The sequence below is a fragment of the Varroa destructor genome, unplaced genomic scaffold (genome assembly GCF_002443255.2).
Source record: "Varroa destructor unplaced genomic scaffold, Vdes_3.0 BEIS01000007.1, whole genome shotgun sequence".
NCBI classification, from domain to species: Eukaryota; Metazoa; Arthropoda; class Arachnida; order Mesostigmata; family Varroidae; genus Varroa; species Varroa destructor.
The window spans coordinates 25,017,206-25,035,401 of record NW_019211460.1 but is presented as its reverse complement, the minus strand read 5'-3'; the positions used below and the strand labels follow the sequence as shown (position 1 = coordinate 25,035,401).

Below are 18,196 nucleotides of genomic sequence, written 5' to 3'. Positions count from 1 at the left end.
AGCTCTAGTGTATAGTTGAGCTATAGCTTGAGCAGATGGTGACGAGATCGCTTTTTCCTACGAAAACTACGACCCATTGCCTTTACAAGGGCGGTGGCCGCGTGGCTTCTAGCCCCGTCATTAATGCTATTATGACAAGTACCGCCGCCGCTGCCGCTGCTGCTGCTGCTGCTGCTGCTACGGATTGTGACAGCTGTAGTTTTTCCTGATGCTTCTGCTGTTACTGGAAGCTTTGCGGGACGGTTCACTTCGACTGTCGTTGCTGACACAGAGGCGGGAGAGTGCTTTCTGACTGTCGGCATTAACCAAGTAAGAAATGCGGGATAGTGCGGAAGCTAGCTTGACGTATCAAGTCCTCTAAAGGATTGACTGTGTCTTCTCCGTGTCCTTCGTACCCCCTCCCCCCTCCGCCGCCGCCCCTCCTTTGCCACTCTCTCGCTTCCTTTTTCGTAGCCTAAATTGGTATAAGTCAGGTAAATTGACTCATAAGACTCTGCATTTTGTTCGTTTTTCTGACGGGCGTTTTCCCTTTGCTCGCTTATATCTGCAGTGTCGTTACTATTTGATTTTGTCATTGCTTGCTTCTACTCTTTACTTGGTTGGTGTGCGCCGTCTGCAATCCGCACTGCTGACGTTTATGAGTTATCCGCAGGCAAGTCGTCGAGCTTCTCTGGAAGCTCTACATAGCGAAGAGGTACACTGAGAGGCGAAGCCAAAATAAAGGCAATGGATGGGAGCGCTCCGCTGACGGAGTGGCAGGACACCGGGCGCCTCGGGCTGTAACAATAAGACATTATAAACGACGACGGTACCAGCACCAACGACGACGACAAGTAAGGCGGCGGGCAAACTCATTCGTTCACTAATGACGGACAAGCTTGCGACGGCTGTGGAGGCAGCGACCTGTGGGGCCGACGAAGCAACAATATCCACACACGCACTGTCTAGGCATCCAACAATGTCGGTATGGCGCGTTTTGATTTATATTGCCCTTCCGATTTAACTGTGGCAATTGCTTTTCTAACTTTTGCCACTAGGCTGATCAATATGATTTGATCACAGTCATCGGAGTTAATGGAAAATTTGAGTGCCATTACAGAGGAGAGGTTAGATGTGTTCAGAGTACGATAACGTGTATCGAGCGCGCAATAGCTGAGCCGAAACTGTAACGCGATTTCCGAGCTGACTTCAAACAATATGAATGTTATAGCCCGCTCTAATGTTCGGATTATTTGTTCATTTTCATGTTACACGTACACATGTGTCTTTAAAATTGAACTCACCGACTGTGTGTAAATGTACAAATAGTGTATATGTAGTAGGTCGGCCCTATTTATCAATTAAAATGAGCTATTTGTTACGGTGCTTATTGGGAAACAGAGAAAGGAAGGGGCCTTCTGTCGCCGCCGCCGCTGCTGCCGCCGCCGCCGCCGCCGCCGCCGCCGCCATCCCCATGCCCATGCCCGCTTTTGCACTTCTAATTATTTTTGGCATCGTGTCTTTTATGTTTTCGGGAGTCCATTTCAAACAGTCATCGAACGGGTTGCGTTCGAGACGTCGAAAGTCGAGGTACTTTTGGCGCAAAACTGTTGAGGATCGTCTGGGCACGTAGTAGAAATTGAACAACTCCGATTTTAATTCTACGTGGACTAGTCATCGGCATCATCTGGCAGGTAGAAGCCACAATTCGGTGTAAGCTGACAGACTTCAAAGATATCCACGGCGCATCATCTCCTTGCATCGTATCACGTAAGCTAGAAAAGCTCGTTGCTGCTCTGCGGGTTTTGACCATCTGCCCGTTGCAGACAAAACTCTATTGCCGTATATTTGATACACAGAAGTGCTATGCGACATTGCCAGCTGGTAAACGCCTAGTCTACCAATAGGGTACCCAAGGACTATTCAAATGATCTTTTCGGACCGCCGCAAGCAGTAGCTGCGCAGTTTCGCGTCTGTTCGCTTTCCTTTTGAACTCAACATCTTTCTCTATCGTCAACACTTTCGAATCATTTCCAACTAAACTATAGTTAGCATAATTGTTTAGTATGCATGGTACTCTACTTGTAATAAGTTATCTAAGAATTTTTGCTGCATCTTGCATATACATTCTCATGCAGAGCACTGCACGGTGTATGTGCTAGGTAGAAAACAATGCGTCATCAGACGACTGTATCTTAGCGAAACTCCGCGCGAAAACACCCGTCGATATACAATATCCATAATCTATAGACGTATCGTTTCGTTTTATTCAGTACTTATGTACAAGTGGTACACCGATGTGTGTTCCTGTGGCCAGTGGTCGTCGTCTTCACCGTTGTAGTGCCTCATGACGCCTTTAGCTACTTAAGCGATATACAGCGATATTCACTGGGCAACGAACGGTACAAGTAGCCGTGTCTCGGTGGCATTCCTTGGCACGAAGTCTTGCCATGGCTGCGGCGTCTGGCCTCTGGCCTCCGGCCACTGCCATAAGGTCGTTGTTGCTGCTGCTGCTGCTGTTGTTGGCGGCGGTAAGTCAGCTTTTGCGTTTGCGTCAGCATCTGTGTCAACCGCATCAGTGGCTGCCCCACCGTCCGTTGCTCTCAGCCGGCACACGAGCGAGGTAACGTTGGCATTCCTGCCGCCGCCGCCGCCGCTAGCAGTAACGCTGCCTGCCGACGTTGGTAGCCGCCGCGCTGTCTGGTCCGATCGACGCCCGACGCCACGACAACGGCGGCGGCGACAGCTGCGGCGGTTGTGGCGGCAATAGTGGCACGCGCAGCAGCAGCTCGGCACTAGGAGTACACGATACAACACTCGGCAATAGAGTCAGAGGCAGGAGCACGGTGCGCGAACGAACCAGTGAACGAATTAGCTACCTCGAAAGCAGCTAGTCCACGTGAGCAAAAGCACGCCGCTGACTCTGCTCACTGCTGCCGCTGTGAAATCTATTGCAGTGAGAGAAATAGAAGTAATCATAGTATGGTAGCGTACCAGCGGCCGTCGCCACGGCATCATCTGGCGACTACGCTGCTGCTACAACGGCAATACCTGTTTGCTTTCTACCGTCTTTATAGCCCTTCTATCGAGTGGAGGACGGTGGTATCCGGTGGACGCCTAAGAAAACGACGTCGACGAGAAAAACTAAAAAGGAAACGGCAATGCTGGCGACAGCCGCTATCTTTCATCCTGTTTTTGAGCACTGTCGCAAGCCGGTCGTGCTCACCGATGCCCAGAAGAGGATGGAGTGAAACAGAAGCTATGGAGTCAACGGTAGGCAGGTTGGGAGCGGGCGAGTTGGGGTAGGCAAGGCGTAGCATCATCGACGCGCATAACAACAACAACAGCAGCAGCAGCAGCAGCAGCAGTAGCAGCACGAGCAGTATCAGCGTCGTTTTTAAAGCATTTGAAATGGATCATTTGCGCTTTGAGAAAGGACGACGACCACGAGACGACTTGCGTTCGTTTGAACGACGCTAATGCTGCCTGGTATGCGAGTGTATTCCACTCGTTTGTGTGCTGGTCCCGCGTGCTAACTCACCTATGCTAATGTCAGATACGGGTTAAGCAGCCGTCGAAAGTCAACAGGGCAGCGACACGTAATGTTGTTGTACACTGTTGTAAAGCACAGCGTAATTATTGTTGCTACAACAGAAAAATTAGTGCAAACCAATGTTACTATAACCCCGTTTCGTTTCTGTTTCTGTTTCGCACATTCTTTTTGCTATTCATTTTATATGGTTCCCTGCACTGTCGGTCAGATACGGCCTTTGCCACTTGTCTTCACCACCCTAGCCGTATGGCGTATCCTGACATGCTCTCTAAATGAACACGCATTACCCTAGGGGGATATATGTAATAATGTGATAAGTATGCTTGGCCGGTCTGTCACTGATTTGTTCGCGCCACCTCGATTTCGGTGACATTTTTTTTTCAAGCCGGCGGCGATAGCACGGAAATTCGCTAGTTACATCGCTGCATGAGTACATCACTTGATTGGACCGTCTGTAAGATTAAGATAAGGCTAGCGATTACACAATATTTATAGACGGCGATGTGAGACGATTGGATCGCGTCACATCGAACTGGTCAGCTACGAATTTTCACAGTGATCTCTATTTGAATTACGATACGTTCCGATTGCTGTTCCAGTCTAGTTCCTGTTTGGGTCATACTACGTACGGTGGGATTCAAGTTTTTCCTCGTCACAGCAGGCTAGGTGCAAACCACCAGCAAAAGCTGCGGCGGTTATCGAATGAACATTGGTAGGTCCCACTAGGCCTTAAATATACCTACGAGTGTGTGTAACCTTACGCTAGATACCCACCGTCATATAACAAACTACTACATCTCTAGGCTAACCCGCTGCGTCAAGAGCCTCTCTAGTTCACCCTGATGCAGTGATGAGAAACTACAACATCACGAACAAAGCCGGCGGAAAACTGTAACGGTGTATTTCGTAAGTTATAACGTACATCTTCGTCTACGTCTACGTCTGATGTTACGGCTACAACTAACTACTACTACTACTACTACCACTAGGACTGAAGTTGTCCTCTAACTTGTTCGTTCCTATTCGCCGCTGCTGCAAGCGCGGCCATTGTCATTGTCGTTTTAGTAGACAGACAGGAACAGCAGCAAGGAACTCCATCAACAGCCGTTGTCGCTTTACGTTCAAGTTTGCAGTTGAGTAGGCTGGCAGCTTTTCTGTGGCGGTACGCGACACGGAGTCGCTACGGGCTCCAGAACTGATGCAGCAGTGGTTCAGGTGGCAGTAGAGTTAGCAGCAATGGTTCCAAGCACAAAGGTTTTGTTTCTCTATTGATATTGAGTCGAGTGCGCCATATGTGGTTTAACAGACAAAAGACAACTATGCAAGTAGCCGCCGCGGTCTCCTTCGTTGACCACTGTTACTGCTTTCGACAGCTGTTCTAGAAAGATTGCCGTCACAGTATAGGACACCGTCTTGTCGATTAGGCTAGTGCAAGTACGAGGCTTCTGTTACTTCAGGCATTACAGCCACTAGAAATACGGCGGCCAGTAGTGGCTGCTAAGACTGACAGAGCTGTCTGCCCACTCATACTAGGGCAAATACGTACCGCCGTCTGTCTTGTTACACTGTATATAAAAAATAGGTAGATCAAATAGCGTCTGACTGAACTTTATTGCACAAAATTAAGCGGTAGATGAGCTAATAAGATAAGAGATGAGACGACTTTACGATACTGTTCGCCCGGCACATTTATGTGTGCCTCTTGTTATTGCCTCAATTTACATCGATTCGGTCTGAAGTTGATTTTATCTGGTCCATTGAACACACACCTGTTGTATTTTCTATACAGCTTGTTAGCAACTTAGTTAGTACACTAACCGTCGTAAAATTTCTCGTTACCCATTTGGTCCATGGTAAAGGCAACATGGACTGCACGAAAAAGTCGGGTTTGAACGTTTTTAGAGTTGTACATATGTATATATATATATATATATATATATATATATATATATAACCTACGTGAAACGAATTCAACTCATAGAAAAAAACAAAGAAATTGCTAGAGTCAATTTTCTATCGTGGTACCCTGTCGCATGGACACTTCTCACGCGGGTGCGGGTGCGATCGTGGGCTTCAAAGCAAGAACGCTGCCCATTTGCAAAAAGTAACAACTAATCTATAACAATATGCTAGGCTGGCTTCTTACAGGCGGGTAATTAGAAACATGAAAAGTTTTTCTTTTTGGTTTTGTACCTAGCACGGGTTAGGTCTTGAACTAACGTTGCCATCAAACATCGTCTCGGTGCTGTAAACATACCGTGTCAGTCGGCCGACAGGCAGTCAAACTGACAAGCGAACGACGTCGGTGTTTGTGTTCATTGTGTGTATGTAAGTGTATGTGTTTGTTGCCGTCTCCCATTTCTGTGTTAACTGCCGACTGGCGTAGATTTGAAAAGCGTGAGCAATACAACAGCGGCATGACTAAATAATGCTGAAATGAGATAGATTTAAAGAATCCACAAGTGACCATGTTGTCAGCGCACGCATGAACAGCCCGGCCAGAATTAGGATTGCGAAGCTCTTGCCACTGCAATCACCCTATTATTAAATACCGCCATCGCTAGCGAGGCCACTCACTGAGCTGCCGAACACCGACGACTGTGACGTTGACGGTGGCGAGAGAGCTCGCGGAAGAAAAAGAAACATCGAAAGCAAGAGAGGCAAAACAAGCTAAATATATATCGAAGTGACGGAAATCTACGCCACGTTGGCTGGTTTCTTTGTACCGTCACAGGCAGCAACATCAATACGACGATATTGTTACCAGCATCGGCCGGTAAGAGGAGATGGTTCGAAACGGCATCGCCGACTCTTAGCCGCTCATACATATTATAAAACAGGGAAATTACTGTAAACATAAGGTGAGGTTACATTGTCATAGCAGCAGTTGCCAGCGGAATATCGTATACGCTTCAAGGATGTACATCGATTTCGCTCTATAGAGAGTGGAAGCAATTTGGTGGTCAAGAAGTCCGCAACCCTGTCTTTACACTGGATTATGGATATTTTTAGCAGCTTACTATATCATCGCATTTGTTCAACCTGCGAATGCAACGGAATGCTACCACTTGGACTGACCGGACCGGGCCGCATTTTCCATTATGAGGTAGACGTATTGACCTCACGCAACTTCGAGCTGTCAAGTTCAAGGAAGTTCATCTATAGTAAGTGACAGACTAGGTGAGTCGCATTCAATATTCAATTCATATTGCTGCTCACGACTAGGATATCTACCGTCGGTACATTTCCACCCTGCGGCCGGTATTCTCCGACAGTGGACCGATTATCACGTTTTTTAATGATCTGATTTGTTGCGGGAAGCGCGGCCAACTTGGTAATCGTCTTCCTATGACTCAATTTCAGAGATATTTTCAACCTAATTCACAACTTTAGAAGAATAAACGTAAACAAAATGACTTCCATTTAAGCAGCATGAAAAATTCTGAGAGTTGGGTGCCCGAGCCACTGGGCCGCAGTCCATGGGCATATGAATTGAAGCCATCTAGTCTACATCAATGGGAGAGCGAACGCACTAGCGATAGATAGATAGATAGACGCTATATATACCGGCTCTAGCTAGCAAAAGGTGCGTGACTTCAGCATAGCTACTTTGGTGTTCAACCGGCAGTGCAACATCATCGTTCGCTGACTGCATTATCCAATGGCTAGTCGTTCTGCTTTGCACTGAAGCCATACTGGCAAAGCTATTGGTTAAACGATACTCCCATGAATCGCTCAACTTGCCAATCCGTCAGGGTTCAGTGTCGTTCTTGTGTGAACATCGTGAAAGAGAGAAAAAGATTTAAAACGTCATGTTAAGAACGTTTGACAATAGATGGAACAGCCATTTCGACTTTGTTCCCATGACAAGATGGGTTGGCCATACTCGCATGAATAATATCCAGAGTTTTGCAATTGATTTTAGCCCATGCGAATGAAGGGACATCTCAGGCAGGAACAGGCTCACTTCGTCGACTGGGCTCACCGCTGCCAACGTCCTGTGACACCCCGTTCCGGCAAATGTTTGGGTCAGTTCACTCCGCCTGCGTTAAAATGCGTATTCTATACAGAGTGTTAAATATATGTTAGTTATACTAGCTATACATATATATACCTACATTTTATGACCAAGGAGTTCCCTAACCCATTAATCTGGAGCAGTGCTGTCTATGGGCTAGTAGCTGAAGTAGATAGTGGCTTCAATCCTTGCGGCTGCTACTAAGCTAAGAATCGGACTGTTAGCCCAGACGGAACGTAATAGGACAAAACAAGCAGGTGCTGTCGCCACCTGCTGGCGATTCGCATATGACACACGCGTGTGCGCACGCACATACATACGCCAAATTTTATGGATGTCGTCTGCGTCCTGGCTTACGGGTCGCTCGCCCACAGACATATACATATATATGATCATGCAGATCGGTAGGCACGCATACATTTACTCCACATTTGATCAGGCAGTCGTTCAGTACGTGGTCCGCCAATCCACTCCATCGTCGTCAATCATTTACCGATGGCTCCATGGCTAACGCTACTGCTGTTCCTTGTTGCCACCGCTAGAACAAAGTTTCTACTCTTCCTTTTAATAGAAGATGGAAGAAGCTGGAAACGGACGCCCAGGAGAGGCTTCAATGAAATTCTATTCAATGGGCCAACTACTATTAATATTTACAAGTGGCCACGCGAGTAGCTGGCGGTTCGTTGCTGTTGCAACTGTCGCTTGGAGGAAACTTGACACGCGTACGACACAGCCTTGAACTTTCTTATTAAGCGGATCAGAAACTTGGGATTCTCGAATCACCGAAGATAGTATAATGTACACACACCACATTGAAACTGCCCAGATGGACTAATTATTAGTCCACCGACTCTACTTGTACAAAACGTTCAGGCAAAATGTTAGACAAAACCTTTAGACTTGAGTTCTTGTCCTTTGGTTGCTAGCAGAATTAAGCGCAAAATGTCGACACCAGACATTATTGACCTTTGTACATGACTCTGTCGACAATATAATCGTTCGCCTCGGCCAGTGATTATGTCATTGCCTTCCCTATATAGCAGTGCCGATAGATCAGTCGTAAGACTCACTAAAATCGGACGCACTGGGGCTGAGTTAGTAAGTTGTATGTGTGTTTGCAGCGATCTTTATAATGTGGCCCTCCTGCTAGCGACAATGCGACCTCGTCGGTCACCAATTCACGCTTAGGTAAAAGCAGATGATCCGTTCCTTCGTGCATCTCGCCACGTCTCGTTCCCTTCACGTCCCTAGCTTGGAATCTCTTCAGAGGCTGAATTGAAGAGTAGTCTCTTGATTGTGCTCAGTACTACGATTACAGCTGGCACTATCGCCGTCATCCGTTGAACTCCAAGAGCTACTTATTTGCACAGTCATAATTATCGAAAGCGTACAAGGTTTGCTATAAGCAACTAAATTTGTGTCTAACAACAACAACAACGATAGGCACGTAGTAAATAAATAACACGGCTAGCCGTTTACGTATATACGCGGATTTTGTTTCCGATCGATAACCCCCAAAAGTTACTGCAACATGAGCTCGAAGCTAGATGGAAGCTTGGGTTTGCTTGATAGTCTGTTGTTGTACTGTCGCAGCGATGACAGCGACAGTTGTCACGTTGGCAAGACCTAGAATCCGTATCTGATAAGAAGCCTTAAGGTCCATGAAACATCGACGAAATCTAAGTCCATTATCACTTCTACCCACAGGGGTTTATGTCAGGAGGGTAGATCCGGAATGGTCTGACTAGAGTAGGCATCGACCATCTTACGCCAATAGCTACCAATTAACAATCCTGTTGCGTACAGATACTAACGTGCCTACCTGCAAACTCAGATTATCAAAAAGCTGCGTATCACGCTGCGACACCCTTGCTTAGTACACACAACCGTGACCTAATAGGCTTATCCATCACATACCGATATGCCGTTGACACGTTTACCATACCTTCATGATGACCTTCTCATAGCAACGAAGTAAGTTGGAAACATGATTCTAAGACACTGTTTATATCGAAAAGCAGACTTCGATCGCTGATAATTGGTGCTTAGTCAAATAGTTTCCATAAATTTGTAGACGCCAGCTCCGAATATTAGTTTAGGTTTAGTTAACCGATAGAATCGTCTTAACGACGATTAGCGGGAAATGTTTCATTCCTTTTCGTTAGCCGCTTTAAAAGTATGCCTATTTTTTTTTTACTTAACAGTAGAAACGATGCCTGCTTGAAGGTAGTCGAATGGGAACTAATAGTTGCATTGAATGTTATGTGGCTGTGACTACGGTTGGGCCGTTTTCCGCCAGAACAGCTGTTGTTGTTGTTTGTTTTGCCCTGGTCTTATTGTACTTCCTAAGTAGATCCGATAACTGCCTGTGTATGGTAACGGATGTTTAAGTTAAATCAGATTTAGTCCTTTCAGTTTATTTGGGTTAGTAGACCTGCTATATAGACTGAGCCACTGCTGTAACTGCTACAGCCACAGCGGCCTTCTGCGATTCGTGGCTACAGAGATCCTCTTTTGAATTACGTTGCATTTCTATCAAATTGTCAATGAGGAGTAATGCGTTCATGTTTCATACATCCTGATTGTATCCTATGGGGCATCCGTTGATGCCGAGAACCGCTATGAATCATTATACGTTAGCGTAGCCTACTTTGCGGTTTTTATTGATAGCTGGTTCGATAAGTGCTTCGCGTCGCTTATAGCATAAACTGCATTTATCAGTATCAGGAAATGCCTATCGGAAAGGACAACATCATTTATTTCTAATTTTATCAAGAGAAATGATGATTTCTAACTGTAAAGGTAAACTCTACCCCCATTAGGGGGTAGGTTAAGTTTGCGCTTCTATCGTGAGTACAGTTCATTGCTACACCTCAGACTACTTCTAACTCTGACGAGGAGCAACCGCACCAGAGAGGGACAGAAAACACGTGAAGTCTTTGCGCAGGTATACAACAGTTGAACTATAGACGACGACGACGACGACGACGACGACGTCACCAGTATTAACGGCACACTACATAATCAAATGCTTCTAAGAACAACCCTGAAGAAAATAGGGAATATGATAGAATGATTCCAATTTTAACATCGATCGATACTGATCGTCTTCGGCTCATTATTTCGAATCGTATAAATAATGCTTCCACTCGGTATGTGGTCTTCAACGCTATTACTGAATTCGGAAGTTTTCCTGCACAATCTTGACATTTAAGCAGTCATTATAAACGACGTTTTAATGACGCAACGACAACGTCCACAAAGCCAGCAGTAACAGCTGCAGTAGTAATAACAATAACAACTTCGTCATTTATTGGGAAGTCGGTATAGGCACATTTACGTACAGGGCATATGGGGCTCCAATTATACCCAGCTAGCGATCCAAGCAACCAACCTCCAAAGGGTTCTGGTTGAGCGCAGACGCCTGTGCTTCCAACAATTTTTATGTTCCTTATACTTTTGCCTATACTTTACGGACGCTTGAGGCTGCGTGGTCACTGGCACGGCCGCGGGTGTCTACTGGCTATTTGCTTGTGGCCATTATCCGACCGCCACTGCGACTACTGATGATGACCGTACTGTTAGTGGTGTTGAAACGAAAAGCCAGGGGTGACTTTTTTCTAGCTGCCGCGGCGGCAGGTTCGAGATACAGGTGCTAAGACAGAAAAGAAATAGTGGTTGATTTTCAGTGGGATACCACCGTCGACTTGTGCTCTTATGGCAATCCGGCAACGGCTGACAAACAGACAGACAGGTCGATATATAGCTCTGCTATGGCTAGGCACGGTTGGGTACGCCGTTTATACCTGAGCACATTTTGGAACAGCATTATTACCACCCGGTTGCAGACCACCCCGCCCGATGTTTACTATTTCTCAAGCTATATCTGCTTGAAAAGATAGCAGTAGCTGCTGCGGCTGCCGCGGGAGAGCGCGGAAAAGATATGCGAAGAATTGCTTGACGAGAAGCCAGCATCAGGCAGCGTAATAGCCCTACTACTAGTCGCCGACGACGGGAAAGCAAGCAAGACCACATACGGGCGGGCAAGTGGGCACGTGCGCGCGCGCGCGCGCACGCACGTACAGACAGCTAGATATCCACACGCGCATCACATGCGGCCGCAGAGAACGTAGGAACAAGTCCATGGAAGCAAATACCAAGTAACCATGCGACTCATTACGATAAGTACACAACACTGTCACACAGTGATGACGGTAGAGTATAGGCGTAGTGGGCTAAAGTTAACTGATCTCTCGTCCAACAACCAGGCGACGGAGGGAGACAGAGAAAGAACGTAGCGATAAGAAAGGATGAGTCCTTTGATGATATAGTTGGACAGCTAGGGAGAAGGACCTGAGAATAATGTGGCCAAGACAGGCCAAATTTCCTTGGCCAAATATCAGGCAGCGCTTGGTGTGGACGAATGTGGCTTTATAGTGAGCTACAGATAGAGAGAACGCGGTGACGGAGTTGCCGATGGTGACAATAGTTTTTTGACCGCCATTTATTATTCAATCGTTTTCCAATCTTAAATAGGTGATGCTAATAATGAAATAATGCGAGACTGAGTTAAATGTAACCTAACTTAGCCTAGTACAACATATAATTCGGTTTTCTATTCTGCTGTAATTTATGTAAGTTAATGGAGTGGACTTGCATTGCCTGATATTCTCTGACGAAGCCGCAAATACAAAGCTGCGTTTCGAATAAACGTGCGGTGGATGGGAGATAGTCAGGATCGTTTATTTTCGCATCCGTTCCCTGTATATCCTTAGCCTTTTTCTTTGCTTTACTTACTACTCTGCTTTTTCTCGTGTGCTAGTAATGGCGTTCGCTTGAAATCTATTAGCCGGCAGAGGAAGTTCCAAGTCTATTCTAATTTAAGCTCCCTCGACGAAGTCGTTCAGTCCATTTGCACGCTCATCGCTTACTGCCCCCACCTTTATCGAGGGCAAACGAATTAAAGTCGACCAATTGTTTAGCCTTCGATCTTTGTTTCGACGGGATAACTACTACTTCTGATAGCACTATTTGGCCATTAAAACGGTGCCCGAAAAGGTCCGTGCCTTTCGTTTCGTGGCTTAAGGGGCCAGTTATGGCAGTGATGGCAATTCCGACGTAAGGTAAGCCAACAGTCGGCAATGCAGCACTGGCTGGCTTCTAAGTAGGTAATCAGTCGACGTGTCATTGGCACCCTTTGGTCATTCAAGCGTTGACTGCCACTGATAGTGCCGTCGCTGCTGTTGCTTAGTACGTTATGCGTGTACGGTGCTCTTGTGGTGTTCCTCTGATCAGCTCTTGTTTTGTCCTCGTAGCTGACGTGCATTGCGAAATAGCACAACACTGTCAATCAGAATTAGCACACTTTTATCCATGCTCGAGTCCCGTTGTTGACGTTGTCGTTCAAGATCAGAGGCTTAAGATTTGGACGGACGCATACGCGAGCGCAGGACAGGCGACCCGGTCTCCAAGTGATGCTACGGCGATGATGGTTCGGCGGGGGATATATTCGATGTTTTAGCTGGGCGTGTGCCTAGCGGCGGCAGCGGTTGCGCCCCCAGCCGATACGATCCAACGATAAAATAGCAGAAGCATCAGTGCCAGCTGGCATTAGTGAAAGCTACAAGAATTAGCGTGCGTAATTCAATGTGCTACTCCAATTCTGCGCTGTGTATGTGGCAAACACCTTACGCTTTGCTCTCCGTGCGGCCTCCATGTGCGAACAGAGATGCCGGTCCCGAGAGAAAACCTATATTCCTCCGTCTTGGCCGCAGTTCCTTGATGACACAGTGTAGCCGGCTTTGAACACGTACACGGACACAAAGTCAGCCCGTGGCGGCAGCAACTCGGTGATGATTGACGGCGACGTCAACCGCGACATAATTGGCTAGAATTGTCGACTGCCTCTCTGCCTGGCCAACCAGCTGACAACTTTTCGCAATCGTCACCACTACTACCATCATCGTCATCGTCGATGCCTTTGACAATCCATACCTAGGATGCAGCGCACTGCAATATAGAGCCATTGGTGATGCGGCTGCCGCTTTCAGTGCTGTGATCTGTCGGATCTTCAGCTGAACGAACGTGCAAGTGGCGGCCGTAAAGTCTTCTTTACGCTGTAATATCATGGTAGATTCAAGCAGCAACAACAGGATCGTTCGTTGTTTCTACTGCTGCAGGCGCTGTCTTCTGTGCCTTGTTGGATGGATAATGGCAAGCGGAAGTGTTCGGTCGGTAGATTCCTGTGACCGACGTAATATGCGAACGCAACAGACAGCCATACGAAGAAAGAAAGGTTAACAGGAGACTGTTGTTTATAGCTGTTGCCGCCCCCACTAATGCTGACTAGGCGTAGGATCATTTTTTAAGTGCAACGTTTTGTGTACAGCTCGTTATAAGCAGGCGCAACAGAAACGTTTGTTCGTTAATATGTAGCTGAACGGTTGATACGACGGCGTACGCGGAACACAACAGAATAACGTGACGTAAAACTGAAGTGACTCAGCGTTCATCTCGGAACCGTCTTTGACGACAACGATGATTCTGACAAATGTGAACGGTAGATTTTTCGTGAGTCAGCCACACAACTAAAATCACTATGATCACAAATCACTGCTGCCGTCATCTCTTGGAGCAGTGGCGTTGCCAGCGACGGTAAGTTATCAAACAAGGCAATAAACACTGATGATTCCGTTCATTTCATGGCGTACACACCTCATGCCCCTACATCATACTGTTAACGCTGTAGTAGATGTTTATGCAATGATAGCTCTTTATAATGGTCTCCGTTGGTGAATCTCACGGGCAGCAGCGGTAACAGCCGAACTCAACCGATAGTAGTAGTAGTAATCGTTGGGTATATACATGTGCAGGTTGAACAGCCAGCCTGTGTCGTCCGGATCGCAGTACTCAATATTCGTCGAATGAGACGAGTGGCAACCTGTGCAACTCTGCCTATGTGACACGAAAAAATTGCACATGCAGTCATACAGGAACATACAGCGGTATGTGTCTGTATATTGATAGATCTGCCGCTTTTCCCTACGTTGCTTTGCTTAGGCACCATGCTGCTGTGCACACTGATTGACTACCTGACAAAGCTCAAACCTTGAACGCTGCTGCTGCCGCCGCCGTTAGTGCCGCATCGGGTAACGACAACGGCCGAAAGCTGCATCCAAAAAAAACTCTATCGCAGCATCGATCGGGCCTGGAACCGATGCCTGGACGACAACAACGATGAGGAAGTAAACGAAGCGATTGAATTGTGATACGGTGGAGTAATATTGGCGTGTGCCATGGTGGGGCTAATACTGAATGTATCCCGCGCCATTCCTCGGCAAGCCCACATCGGTCTGCCCATCAAAAGTTGCTCAGTAACTTCCATAGTTGCCGCTGTTGTTGTTACCGTAGCTTTTGTGCTGCTGTTCCCTTGATTCTGTTCACCAGATATTTTGGCTATGATTATTCCTGCTATTTTGTGTTCGTGCGTTTTGCGCCGGGCCGTAGCACGGATCGCCTCAAAGCGCGTCGATGACAAGTTTGATACGGCGCAAAGGTCGACCGGTTGCCAAGCAACTGGCGGATGAGCAGTCGCGAGATCAAGAGAACGCGAGCGGCCAACAACGGTAGTGTTTTTCGACTGCTGGACAACTCTGTTGGTCGGGCAGCGATACGATGACATCGGGCGAGTCAGTCAGTGATGGAGCAATTTTGTGCCTTGTGCTTTACCTCGATAGAGAAAACTAGCCAAGGAAAAAGAAGCACGGAATGAAAAACAAGAACAAAGACCACGAAGGCAACAAAGCCGGAGAAGCATTACCGTCCGAATCTATGCGATAAGAAAAAAGAGCTCTTACATATCGGTGAGAGGTTGCAATGCTGCGAGATGGATACACATGTAGGCAAGCTGGTTCGGGGTCGTGGGGGTATTTATAGGAGATGTAAGTGATGCTTATCTCTGTTGATGATGCGAACGAATGAAGAATGAGGCAGGACAAACGAATAGGAACAGAGCGCAGATTCCAGTATGCCCCCGACTCTTCTTATCAGCACAAGCAGAGGAAGCAGCAGCAGCAGCAGATCATTGAATCGCTTAAAATTCGTTCTGCAAGTGTAACCGGTACGCTTGATCAGAGCAGAGAGACTGTTTTGTTGACGATGCGTCTGTCTCGTTGTCGTCGCTGCTGACGTCACTATCAAGAGAGTTGGCCTTACGTGTCGGAGATGGGCGGCCATCGCATAAGTTCGAGTCGATGCCAAATAATCTCGTTTGGTGGTCTGCCTTAGTTTTCGTAAAGGGGTAAAAAGACTGGGGCGTTTATATCTGGTTGCTGCAATGGACCCATATCGATATCATTAAGTCACCTTTACGGCGATAAAGTAAGTAGATTATTAAGACGTTCAGGATGTCTCAGCATTAACAAACAATGTCTAATATTTGCCGTAGCATTATTTTCCATTTGTCTTTGATAAGGTGAACGGACCGTTCGGGTTTCATGAACGCGTATTATTTAGCATCTCAGTTCGGAATATCTACAACGTTGTTATAGTCTCTCTACTGCGAAGTATGTTATCTCGGATGTATATATTGATTTATTACCGGATCATTGTATGCTATTAAATGGATTAATCCCTGCCTTAGAATGCAATTCAGATAAAGGCTGGACAGACAGGTCAGTCCTATCTATAGCTACGAGCCTTCAATAGCGTCAATAAGTTTTCTTGTATAAGGTTGCCAAATCGGTGAGATCATTATAGAAATTTGAAGGCTTTTATAAGGTTGAATTTAAAATACAAGCTCTTTGAGCTCAATTCGGTTCACTTATCTAGTTAAGATGAATATAGAAGTCCAGCTCCGGCGCGATTGTAACTCCTAACCGGACTTGTCACAAAAATGGTCACATCTCCTAAAGTGTATTTGTAAATGTCTTTACGAGATCATGTAGCCATACACTTTTGAATGAAAATGATGATATCGCTGACGCGGACACAGAATGCCCGCTGAAGTGACAAACGATTGCCGCCACTACAACAAGAGCCGTATAACTTCAAATCATCGGCGTAGAGCTTACGCCAGATCCCATCATCTTTCATATCGGACACACGAATTCGAGGAGAAGAGGGCGCTAACACACAAAAGCCTGAAGCAAAAGCGTTCGTTTAGCACTGTATATGTCCTTAATTTTTTAATCAGTTGGTGAAACGAAGATCTACTCTTAGCTCACCTAGCTTTGCGGCCAATGTGTCATGATCATGATAGGCTTTGAAAGAGTCAGTGGAACTTCAAGTCGGTGGTTTTAAAATAATGCCCACTGTTTGGTTGTGGTAGCAAGGTGTGTTACAATCGATTTGCCGTTTGCGAATCCAGTGCCGAAGAAGTTCTCTCGATGCTAAGTAAGCCATCATGTGGTCAACTGTAACTTCTTCTCGGTCTAAACAAGTTATTGACTTTTGAGCTAACAGACGGTAGTTGCACACTGAGGATTAAACGCTCTTCTTTAGACTGGTGGGTGACCGATAAAAGTTTACACAGATTCGAAGAAGATCTTATAGGATAACCCATAGGACGCGGTTATTACGGGAGGCTTGGCAAGGCTTCTATAGAACACGGAGGGATCCCATTTGGGTGAAGAGTTTTTAAGTTTGTGAAGGATAAGGTTAGTTAAGATGGTTAGAGATAAACACTAGGGATCGTCTGTAGATGCGACAGTTTTCTTTCTTGAAACGTTACGCTAAAAAGTTTTTTCTTCATTATTAACCATACCACCTAGTATTGAATAATGATCGTGTGCATATATCTATAAGAAAAAGAGTCTCAAAGAAATCTAAGGTAACCTCCGGATAGCCAGGTTAGCTTTTCTAACGATGTTCGTTCCTTTACATTTCCTCTGCGCTTTCTCTATCGTGTCGTGCCGATATCGGCACGGAATGAGTGCAGTTAGGGCGTTTCAGTAAATATGATTGTCTTTTATTGTTGAGATATTGGGTCCACTTCGTTTGTTGCTACCACTTCCGAGCTCCTACCGTTTACTTCATACCATTTTTTAAAATGTTGTTGTACGGCTACAAGCAGCAATAGCGCTATAATCCCAGCACTCATTAATATTTACTTTAGTTTAAAAATCAATATCAAACGTTAATATGTCTTGAGCAGTACTCGTTTAACGTTAACCAAGGAATGTATCGAATTCAACATACCCTTCCACCCCCTTACGGTCACTGCTGTCTTAAGCTACCGTAGGAGCCGTGGCAACAGCAACAGCGAACGACGACGAACCATTGTTTAACAACAGAGCGATGCTTCAATAACAGCTTTTTCGCTGCGGTTCCCACATAGCTGGGCCACTGACTAGACGTCGATGGGCAAGCCCACAGAGCTCAAAACGTGTTTTCCTCATTCAACTAGCTGCTCAGTTTGACTAGCTGGTACAAGTGGGATATGCGCCAGCCACTATATAATATCACTGACAAAGAGAAAATCGTAAGAAGACAAAAACAGGGAGAGAGTCAGAGATGGCAGTGGTCGACGGACGGGCAAAGAGACCTCTTTACCATTATATATAGAGTAGCTTTGCTTCAAAGCGGTTTTGATTAAATAACACATGGTAACTCATAAATAGTCACCGTCGTCATAGCAGCAGCACCGG

At 46.2% G+C, this 18,196-nt stretch overlaps 1 protein-coding gene and 1 long non-coding RNA gene across 5 annotated transcripts in view; both read left to right on the top strand.

Annotated features, from left to right (window-relative positions):
* LOC111255035 (uncharacterized) overlaps positions 1-18,196 on the top strand; it is a 564,494-nt gene that overhangs the window by 64,730 nt on the left and 481,568 nt on the right. The gene's annotated exons all lie outside the window — the stretch shown is intronic.
* The window catches only part of LOC147754483 (uncharacterized), a 38,204-nt gene continuing 20,985 nt past the window's right edge, over positions 978-18,196 (top strand). The window contains exon 1 of the long non-coding RNA XR_015316784.1: positions 978-6,712. This is a non-coding gene — a long non-coding RNA (uncharacterized LOC147754483). The remainder of the gene's footprint in view (positions 6,713-18,196) is intronic.